The sequence below is a fragment of the Canis lupus genome, chromosome 7 (assembly GCF_048164855.1).
Source record: "Canis lupus baileyi chromosome 7, mCanLup2.hap1, whole genome shotgun sequence".
Classification (NCBI taxonomy): Eukaryota; Metazoa; Chordata; class Mammalia; order Carnivora; family Canidae; genus Canis; species Canis lupus.
This window is the reverse complement of record NC_132844.1, coordinates 55,175,918-55,186,267: the sequence shown is the minus strand read 5'-3', so window position 1 is coordinate 55,186,267 and position 10,350 is coordinate 55,175,918.

Genomic DNA, 10,350 nt, shown 5'->3' with positions numbered 1-10,350 from the left:
TTTCATCAGTCTTATATCCTGAGGGTTTTTTTTTTTTTTTTTTTTTTTTAGTTTAGGTTTCAATTGCTTTTGTGTGAATATTTATCTTTCAAGGACTGCAAAGGAAGAGGAGATAAGCATCACGAGCTGTGTTCCTCCATTTGCAATAAAAGCAGGCACAAACACAATGGTCAGATTTGTCTAGTTTGTATAAAGTTGACTTCGCCATAGAAAAAGTATTTTCTTATCTCAATAGAAGTCATAAAATCCCAGCTACAAAGATAAGGGAAGATCCAACTTTAGATGTTTATTCTGACAGAAGTAAACAAACTGAGAGAATCCTTTTAATTAAAAAAAAAAAAAAAAACAAGACTCCTTGAGAATGATATATGCTTAGGTCATCCTGAGCTACTGGTTACCTGGAAACTTATCCTTGTGCCAGAGGGAAGAACACCAAGTAATCCAAGTCCATAAAGCTCTTGGGAGAATATGGCCTAGTTTCTGCCCCAGGGATGCTCATTATCTTTAGCATTGATTAAACATGGTTATTCCTGCCTGGTAGGTGGCAAAAATATTATAGCCTTACTTTTTTCTTAATAATAATATGCTAACCACTTATTTAAAATTTAACTATGTGCTGGTAATTGTGCCAAAGAGTAGATATATATAACTTAATTGTTGTGAAGGATAGGAATTATCTTATCTCGAGAATTCTGGCTCAGAGGTGTTATGACTCACCAAAAGTTATGCAGGTTTTAAGTGGCCACATCATGGTCAGAACCAGGTTTTTCAGATTCTGAAGCCAGTGCTGTTACTCATTACACTAATTAGTCTCTTAAGCAGCTTGAAACTCTTTGGGGGCAGTTATTCCTTTATCTCATTGCTTTCTGAATGTTTCACCGCCACCACTACCCCAAAGTGGGCTGGATATTTTGAAAGAGACTTTTTTTTCTATCCAATTTCACTGTAACTTTACATATATATATATATATATATATATATATATATATATATATATATAATTTTTTACTTTTATCTTCCAGATAACCATGTTGGATATAATTGTTCAAATTTCAACCGTTTCTGACCCTTTTAAGGAAAGTGTGGAGCAATTTCTGGAGAAAGGAAAGAACTGCAAGAAGAGAGGGGGAGGGATTGGGTCCTTAATGCTGCCTTAAGGAACTTATTCAGTATAATATACAAACTGTTGAAGAGTTTGAAGCAGAATATTCACTTGTTTGGAAATTAGTTTGGAGACTATGACAATAGTCTAAGCAAGAGATGATCCTGTTTAGCCTGGATTTGAATGCTGATAATGATATTGGTGAGAAGTGAACCATTACTAGAGGTATTTAGGAGGAAAAGCTGTCAGGATTTCATGGCTGAATGGTATACTGAAAGAGAAATCTCAAGAATGACTTCTAGGTTTCTATATTATGAACCCCATGGCTGGTGGTATTTTTTCACTGAGATGAACACTGAAACAGCACCAGGTATGGAGCAACTGGAAGTAGAAGGGATTGTTTGTTCTGTTTGGGGATGTGGCATTTTGAGACCTATTAAGTGATGGAGTCAAGTTGGATATCTGAGTCTCAGGGAAATTGCCTGTGATAGAAGTTTAAATTCAGAAGTCATAGAAATATAGATGGTAACAGAAGCCATGTATTAGGCTGAGGTTGCCTAAGATTTCCTTGAGGACATCAATGATTTAAGGTCGAGTGAAGGGGAAGACTCTGGAACAGGAAGAGTAGCAGAAGATCAGGAGGAAAGGGAAGAGATAATGTCATGGAACAGAAAGGAGAAAAATATGAAAATGAGGATGGTCAATGGCGACAAATTACAGTAAGAGGCCAAGAATATATAAGGAATAGAAACTTTATATTGTACTATCAAATATTTTAAATACATATCCAAAAAGAAGCCAGAAGGAAGAATACATGTTGTACAATTCTGCTTATATAAAGTTCAAAAGAGGCAAAACAAATTTAGAGCCTTAGAAATCAGGAAGCAGTTACCCTTCGGGATAGTAGCCAGAGGAGGATGGAAGTGCTTCTAGTTTTTGGTAATATTCTGATTCTTGACCTGGGTAGATTATATAAGTATGTTCACTTTGGGAAATCCTAGTAAGTTATAGAATTATGATTTATGCACTCTTCTGTAAGTACCTTACACTGCAATATGAAATATCTATCAATGGAAAAAAGGCCTGGAATCTGGGGGAAGCATAGTCCCTTGACCCAAGAACTCCACTTCTAAAAATGTATCTTACTAGTATAATAGCAAGTATACAGAGATTTCTATAAAAGGATTTCATTACACATTGTTCATAAAGATTAAAAAATAAACTAAATATTTAAGTAACTCACTGATTAAATGCAGGGCAACCATTCAATGAATCTCTAAAGAACACCAGAACACTGCCTGCTGATATGGAAAAGATACACATGCTAATACTAAATGCAAAGCAATGCAAAGCAACTACAGTGAAGTCTGTATCATCTATTTAAAATTCAACTGCAAAGAGTAAGCATATAGGTAAATAGTTCTGAACGCAGTATAAAGGCTTTCATTGGGAAGAGAGGAGTCTTTGGTAAATGGCAGCAAGGATTTCATTTTCTGTCTATAGCAAATCATAATAATAAAGGAGTCAGCATAAGTAATATGCTCAGCTCACCTGGGACAGGTACTTGTCTTGCTTTGCAAGTGTCTGTGTATTTCTGCATGAGTGAATATTCACTCTGCCTAAGCCCAATGAGGGGGAAATATAGAAGGACAACTGAAATTCAATGTGCTCAAATTTGGGGAGCAAGATAAGGCAATGCAATTTGGGGGGACATTTACACATCCACTATAACAATCTCATTTAATATGATGAGTTTCGATTCTATTCAATTTGCATTTTTAATCACTAATTTTTGTTGGGTGCTTTGAATTTTGAGAAAGTACATGAAGTAACTGAATTAAATGTCCTTAGGTTGTCTATGAAAAAACTTTGATATCAAAAGTTTGATATCCACTATCACTACCCTCAGTAAACACTAGGGACAGAGAAAAAAATAAAACTGAATGTATGATGGGATAGCACAGCATCAACTACAAAAATGACTCCTTTCTTTCAGGCTGGCATGTTTGCATTAAAATTATTTCAGTGTGGAAAATGAAAATAGTAGAAGTATCAAATATAGATGGAAGGGTTTTGCTATCTCAGTACAGCTAGAATTAACAGCATTATTCTCTTTTCCTGAGTCTCTCATAGCCCACATTTCTCAACCTCTCATAGAAACCTTAGCTCTAACTGTAAAACCCAATTGCTGATATCCCTCTGCTTTTTCTCATCGAGGCCCTTACTACACCTGAAGAATGAGAGAAAAGAGGGAAAGTTATCGCTCTAGGCTTCTGTTCTTTTTTTCAACCCCTCCTACATCTGCAGCGCTGCTATCACGGATGTCTTCAGACCTGTTCCAATTTTGTTCACTTCTTAAGTGAACTTTTTGTTTCTCTTAAATGAATCTTTTTTTCACTTCCTCTTATTCCTGCCCTTGTGTGGGAAAAGTTTACAGAAAAAGAACAGCTAACATCTGGGTATTCTTCTTACTGATTTATGTTCAGCTTTCTCTTTTGCTTACAGATTGACATTTTTCCAAGGCAAAATATGCTCTAGGTTTTAAACACAAGTTAAAAAGCATTGCTTGTAATGTAATAGGAATATCAGACATTGGGTTAGTACCATGCAGTGATTTCAGTGAACACTAGATGTCAGAGTTTAGTTCTAGATGATTTCCCAGAGAGCAAGCCCTTGAATTGTGTCTAGTTGTTTCATTAGAATTTTTGCTGCATTTGCTCTGTTTCGTCTCAGTAGGTTCCCTGCGACAATTTTTTTCTAGGGCTTATGTGGAAAACAAATACATAAGAAGAGCAATACAAATCCTGAAAAGACAGAGTTAAAGGGTAGATTAACCCCACCAATATTACAACACTATAAAGATTATATAGTATAGTAATGGTATGTGATTACGCAGAACAGTAAGGCAGAAAAAAAATAAAGGTCCAGAAATAACCACACATACCTAGGAAAGTTTAAAACAAGACCAAAAATAACATTTCAAATCACTGAGGTAAAGATGGAATTTTAAATAAATGACAATTTATTTAAAGGAACAACTGGATAGCAATTTGAAAAAAATCTAAAATAAAACTGGATTCATACCTCACACCTTATACCAGAATAAATTCCAAACCAATCTGAAATAAATAAATAAATGGACTTTTAAAAAGAAAAGTCATACAAATACTAGAAGAAAATATGGTTTAGCTTTTTTATGACCTGGATGTGAGAAAAACCTTGTGAAATTCAGGAACTCCAATTCAGAAGTAATAAAAGAAAAATTTTTAAATCTGAAAAATAGTCAAAATACAAATGACAAACTAGGGAGACTATTTACAACTTATATCACACAAGCAGGAAAGAATAAGAAAAGTAGTATATATCAACAAAGACCTCTGCTTATTTTGCCAACAGAAACATAAGAAAATTAAACCAGAAACTTTTTTTTTAAGTGACCTATAACTTATGGGATGGAGACAAGGCTTCTCTGAATATAGCCCATGTATATACTTTTGCCTTTTTAAACAATGTATAAACCTGAGATGTGTAAAAAAAAAATCTAGCTCAGAGAGAGATCAAATATGATAAAAGATTATTAGTAAATCGAGATGAAGGGTAAAGCTGCTGTTTATTAAACTGTTCTTTCAACTATTTTTGTGTTAGAATCAAAACTACTGGTAAAAAGTGGCAGATTTATGGGAGCTCAAACTGTACAAATGACAAACACAAGTCACCACAAATTTAAATATAATATTTTAATGTAAAATATTACACTGAAGATGTTATATTATTCTCATTTTTTTCTTGATGAAGGATTTCTTCTTTACCTTCTCATTGGTAAATCCATGACTAGTAATTATTAAGAAATATTGAATTTGCAATGTTTTAGTCTACTCAAAAACCTTGAAACCAGACATAGTTGACAATTTAGGTCAGCAGTAGATGATAGAAACCTGAGAGGCGAAGAATGTGGAAGTAGAAACAGAGTCCTCAATGAGGAAAGAAAGAGGAAGCAGGGCTCCAAGGAGGGGGAGGGAGAGAAGGATAAATATGATAAAAATAGAAAACTAGTTAATTCAACAATGGTATCAGGCACCATTCTTGTAGTGGGGATATAGCAGTGATAGTTAAATTTCAGTGAACAAAATAAGGAAAATCCCTACCTGCATTCATTCTTGAGGAAATAGTGGTAGGCTCTGTTCCAGGGACTTTACATAGGCTAATCAAATCCCAACAACAACCCCAGGAGGTTGGTGCTATTCCTATCTCACTTTTCAGGTGAGTAAGAAAGGCAAAAGAAGGGTAAGTATGCTGCCTAAAGCCCTGCAGCTAATATGTGATAGGGGTAGGAACTAATCCAAGGAGGTAACTCCACCACTCACACTCTTCAATTCTGCTCTATATCACATTAGAAAGTCAAGAAGGAGCTGCATAAAAGACAAAAACAAGCAAACAAAAAAAAGAACAAAAAAAAAAAAAAAAAAAAGGAAGAGAAAGTGCAGAGAAAAGGTAGAAAAGACACAAAGCATGGTCAGAGGAAAGGATAGCTGTCAGGAGTATTAAACTGAAAAAGGGTCAGGGCACCTGGGTGGCACAGCTGGTTGAGGTTGAGCAGCTGACTCTTGGTTTCAGCTCAGGTCACGATCTCAGGGTCATGACCTCAGGGTCCCGAGACGGAGCCCCACATCAGGCTCCATGGTCAGCATGGAATATGCTTGGGGATCTCTCTATTTCTCCCTCTGCATCCCATGAGTGCTCTTTCTCTCAAATAAATAAATCTTTATAAATAAATCAATTACTTTAATTTAATGTAAAAAAAACTGAAGATGGGCTAAAATTCATGTCTTCTTAATGAATTTATGACACTGAAAATAAAACATGAGATTATCCTTAATGGAAGAGCTGAAGAAGAGCTACTTCACCATTTTATGCAAGCCTTACCCTTGAGAGGTGAACTATGAAGTATGTATAACAGAAAAAGAGAGATTATTACTAACAGTATTTTTGAGTTCATGAACATTCCAGATCAATTTGTTTGCAGACCTGCTAAGCAAGAGACTCAATATTTTCTACCCACTCATTGCTTTGTTGATATAACGTAGCACATTATGACAGCTAGATATTTGGAGAATGAAGTCTTTCTGGATGTAAAATACTGAGGATTTCCACAGCTGTCATACCCTTACCCAGATCACATGTACATTAGTTAATATAATAATGTAATGGGAAGAAAAACTCCCTTCCCCTTAAGTTTTGATTTTTACCTAATCAAGATTGGGTGTTAAGATCATGGCCTTTAATCTACTAACCCAAGTGATAATTTTATTTGAAATAATTCATAAATATTTAATTCACACATATTGAGTCAAAGATTAAATTATCTCTGGGGATCCCTGGGTGGCGCAGCAGTTTAGCGCCTGCCTTTGGCCCAGGGCGTGATCCTGGAGACCTGGGATCGAATCCCACGTCGGGCTCCCGGTGCATGGAGCCTGCTTCTCCCTCTGCCTGTGTCTCTGCCTCTCTCTCTCTCTCTCTGTGACTATCATAAATAAATAAAAATTAAAAAAAAAAAATAAATTATCTCTGGAAGAAACTACATGTTACTATCTAACAGGTCAACTTTTGTTTATGCTCAAGATGGATATATGCCAAAGAACATGAGTTCTTCATTATCATCATTAAATGCTGACTCATTCACTAATGATTCAGTTTCCTGTTTAATAAGTTACTTACTCATACTCAATGAAAGGGCTAACTAAGTCTTATATCTTGATCTCTGACAGGAGAGAATGATGATGAATATACTTTAAAACTGTGGTTGATGCAGGCATATGACACCGAATTGCAATTTCAAAATCTCTTTTAAATAGCTACTGCTCAGAGCTACATGAGTCAGCTTGCAGTTAACTGACAAACCTGCTATGCTCCATCTTTTAACTCCAAATTTCAAAATACTTGGCCAACATCATTTAGGGGTCAACACCTCTCTACAGAGTGAAAAGATGATATGCATAAATGTTTTATTTAAGTATATACATAATATAAAATTTTAAAATATATATAGCAAATTAGTCTGGGCTACATATTAAGCAAATTTAAGTCTCTTTCTTCTTCTTCCAGGAACACAAATATTGATAACTCAAAATTTAAAACAAATATCTCATTTCTAAAACTTTGCCTCAGTTTCCATTTTATCTCAGCCCCCTGGGCTAAGCTGCTTGATATTCACACAATTGCCACATTCTCATTCTGTCTCTTTCTCATCCCCACGACCCCCCATTTATAACTACCAACATTTGCTCCTCTATTCCAGGATAACAAATCTGGTTCTCATTCCCTAGCTCCAGTCCTTGACTTTTGCATCTTTTCCTGCAGACCTCATTAAAAACTTTGCTGTAGGTTCCCAGTTCTAAAAAACAAAAATGAACTTTAAAAACTTAAATTAAAAATATTTTTCAGACCCAAATCCAATATCTGAAACCATACAAATCCTGGAAGAGAGCATAGGCAATAATTTCTCTGAAATTGGCCATAGTAACATTTTTCTAGATATGTCTTCTGAGGCAAGGGAAACAAAAGCAAAAATAAACTATTGGGACCATATCAAAATAAAAAGCTTTTGCACAACGAAGGAAAGAATCAACAAAACTAAAGGACAATCTACTGAATGGGAGATTATTTGCACACGATATATCAGATAAAAAGGTTAGTATCCAAAATATATACAGAAATTATACAACTTAATGTAAAAAAAATCCAATTAAAAATAGGCAGAAAACATGAACAGTCATTTCTCCAAAGAAGACTTACAGATGGTCAACAGACACATGAAAAGATATTCAACATCACTCTTCATCAGGGAAATGCAAAGCAACCAGAATGAGATACCACTTCACACTGTCAAAATGGTTAAAATCAACAACACAAGAAACAAGTGTTTGGTGAGGATGTGGAGAAAAGGTAACTCTCATCTACTGTCAGTGGGAATGCAACCTGGTACAGCAACTGCAAAAGACAGTATGGATGATCCTCAAAAATTTAAAAATAGAATTACCATATGATTCAGTAATTCCATTAATGGGTATTTACACAAAGAATACAAAAAAACTAATTGGAAAACATATATGCTCCCCTATGTTTATTGCAGCATTATTTACAATAGCCAAGATCTGGATACAGCCCAATTGTTCATCCATAGATGAATGGATGAACTTGTGGTATATATAGATGATAGATTATTACTCAGCCATAAAAAAAATAAAAAATAAAAATAAATGAGATCTTGCCATTTGCAGCAACATGGATGGATCTAAAGAGTATAATGCTAAGCAAAATATGTCAGTCAGAGAAAGACAAATACCATATTTCATTCATATGTAGAATTTAAGAAACAAATGACCAAAAAAAAAAAAAAGAGAGAGAAACCAAGAAATAGACTCTTAACTATAGAGAACAAGCTGATGGTTATCAGAGGAAGGGTGGGTAGGGGATGGGTGAAATAAGCGTTGGGGATTAAAGAACACATTTATCTTAATGAGCACTGAAGAATGTACAGAATTATTGGATCACTATATTGTACACCGAAAGTAATACATTATGTTTACTATACCGGAATTAATTTTTTAAAATATATTTCTCAGGCTTCATAATTTTCAGAATGTTACCAGAAGAATCCTTTGATTTGACCTCCACAGCAGCCTTGAGAAGGTGGGATGGACCTTATTTATACCTTCAGGTATAAATTTATACCTATAGGATTGGAGACATTGGGAGACTCACCAAAGTCTCCTGACTCAGTCCAGTGTGATCTTCTTTGCATTGTCTAAGTTCTCCAGGTCATGAGAATTTAAGCTTTCAAAGGAAGTAGCATTGAAGTCTCTTTTTAAAAAAAGGCTGATAGTTTTCAGGGTCCAGGCTGGATTTTATTTATATAGAATAACCTCACATTATTCTCAAACCTATGCTTTGTGTTCATTTGAGCAGCTTGCTTGTTCGTTCTTTTTTTTATTCACTCAACTGTATACAGTGATAGGCCAGGTAGGATTATGAAGATCTTTTATGCCACGCCTAAGAGTCTGACTTCATTTTTGTAGCTTCAGGGATTGGAGAGGAAGAAACAGAAAGAAAAAAGGTGGCATCTGCAACACTAGGTTAAATATTAGGTATGTGGGGCCAGGGGGTAGCTTCTGAGGGAAAATAAAGATAATAGAATCACCAGTCTTACTAATCTTTGAAATAAGGAACAGAGAGGGACTCCTGGGTGGCTCAGCAGTTGGGCCTCTGCCTCCAGCTCAGGGTGGGATCCTGGAGTCCTGGGATCGAGGCCCACATCGGGCTCCCTGCATGGAGCCTGCCTTTCTCTGTGTCTCTCATAAATAAATAAATAAAAATAAATAAATAAATAAATAAATAAATAAATAAGGAACAGAGAAAATGAGCTGATTTAAGAGAATAAATGAGGGGTTCAATTTTAGATATTTTGGAACCATGGAACATTCAGAAGGTACATCCAATAGAAAACTGAAGAGAAACATATTTCACTCGGTTAGACTGTGTTAAGAAACAAACCCCCATTTTTTTCTTATATATAACAAAAGTTTGTTTCTTGCTTAGAATACATATCAGCTGAATCTCTGTCATGTTGGTTGTCTTCATTCTTTGATCATACCTGAGACAGCAGCCCTCATCAGGGGCGTGCCCAGAGCCAGCCTTGCAGTGACTCCAAGTTTTTGCTCAGATGCATCTGACACCACATCAGCTTATATTCCATACAAGTCACATGGCCTAAGTCAGCATCAGTGGGGTAGGAAAGAGTACTCCCACAGAGGGAGCATTGCAAGTCCTATGGTAAATAAGCCAGGAAATAAGATCCTCTTTCAGGAAAAAGAAGTAAATAATTTGAGGCAATAATACAATCTACCACAAGTTTGGAAGTGTCATGGCGTATAAAAGAGATATAAATTTGAGAATCGTTAGTGTACAAGTTGCAGTTGAAGCCATGGGAATAAAGTCACAGAGTATTTTAGACTTCTGAGAAATATCAAGAAGAAAACTACTCTCTACATACACTGCCATATATACCATTGCACCATTGCTCATAATGTTGTCTTATCCAGAGTGCCCTATTGGTCACTCTTACATCCAAATTCTGTTTATAATAGTGTGGTAGATTTTTTTTTTTTTACCTCTTCTTAATTACACCCTGTCTTCTTTATAGGAGTATTAGCTCTCCCTACTGTACAGTTTTGTTAGGTGGTAAGACTAGC